Source organism: Rhopalosiphum maidis, chromosome 2 (genome assembly GCF_003676215.2).
Source record: "Rhopalosiphum maidis isolate BTI-1 chromosome 2, ASM367621v3, whole genome shotgun sequence".
NCBI classification, from domain to species: Eukaryota; Metazoa; Arthropoda; class Insecta; order Hemiptera; family Aphididae; genus Rhopalosiphum; species Rhopalosiphum maidis.
In genome coordinates, this window is record NC_040878.1 from 61,727,664 (window position 1) to 61,728,844 (window position 1,181).

The window sequence follows — 1,181 nt, forward strand, 5'->3', positions numbered from 1 at the left end:
ACAAGATTTATTAGCCATTAGGTATAAATGATATATATTTTTTTTTCATACAAACGCATATCATGACAAATCTAGGTTCGGAAAAACCAATTTTGTGATGTTAGCTTTTTAAATAGTAAGGAATAATTTACCTAATTATTAAATCAGTAAGAATATATCTAAACTCTAAAGAACTTAATTTATTGACTTTCGAAAAACTTTAAGTGAATTTTGAGAATTTTAAAATTAAAATACCGACGTATAAAGAAGTTTGACCTATTATCAAAATATGTATGATAAATTTATAATCTAAATAATTAATTCATTACTTAAATAAAGCCGTCAATCGTAGAGCTGATTCTATTGGTTTTAATGTTTTAGAATAATGTTATGGTAAGAACAAGCAGTTTGACTGACTCGTAGTCTAGGCTCTATGGGACAAATAGTCGGTCATAATATGCTCATTAGTCTTATGTTTAACATTGGTGAAGGTTAAATTTTATCTATAGCGAATTTGAATATATAACAGAATGTATACACATTCCCTTAGCTAAGTAGGTATATGGGTCGATCCCGAAAGTACTGCAACACCGGACCAACCCGCTGTGGAGTAGGAGCAAGCAGCCCCTTGTCTCCACAAACAGTCAAAAAATTAGATTAACATTTGAACCACTATATAAGTGATTTACCAGATGTTAAGCTGATAAGAACAGATTCTACACTTTTGATCTTAGCCATTAGGCCGAGAAGCGATAGCTGATTATATAAAACATTAAACTATGTAAAACAACTCACGCGTCTGACGTGTGGAGGTGCAAACGTATAGTCGTTAACGCGTGATTAGTGTTTTTTTTTGGATACAAATAGTATCATTAACTACGACTCTGTTATAATTAGTACTATAATAATTTATTTTAATAACGACGGTATAATGTCGTTAACGCTTTACTCAAAGTAAATTGTGATCGTCGTTGTAAGTACGAAAACGATGAGTTTGTACGCGCCATCTACCGGTCGTACTACATAATCAATTTGTATATACTGGACGTTAATTAATAAATAATAATAATAATAATAATAATATATAATAATATAAATATTATATATATTATAATTATAAATTATGCAATTTTGATGCTAAATATAGCAAAAAAATGATACGATACGGGATTAATTTTGTGTGTATTATCGTTTGTTTTGTT

The 1,181-nt window shown here is 29.3% G+C and overlaps 1 non-coding gene across 1 annotated transcript; it reads right to left on the bottom strand.

Moving 5' to 3' along the window:
* Nucleotides 1-536: 536 nt before the first annotated feature.
* Nucleotides 537-733, bottom strand: LOC113555326. Its single transcript, XR_003405350.1, has one exon. It is a non-coding gene; the product is annotated as a U2 spliceosomal RNA (small nuclear RNA).
* Nucleotides 734-1,181: the final 448 nt, after the last annotated feature.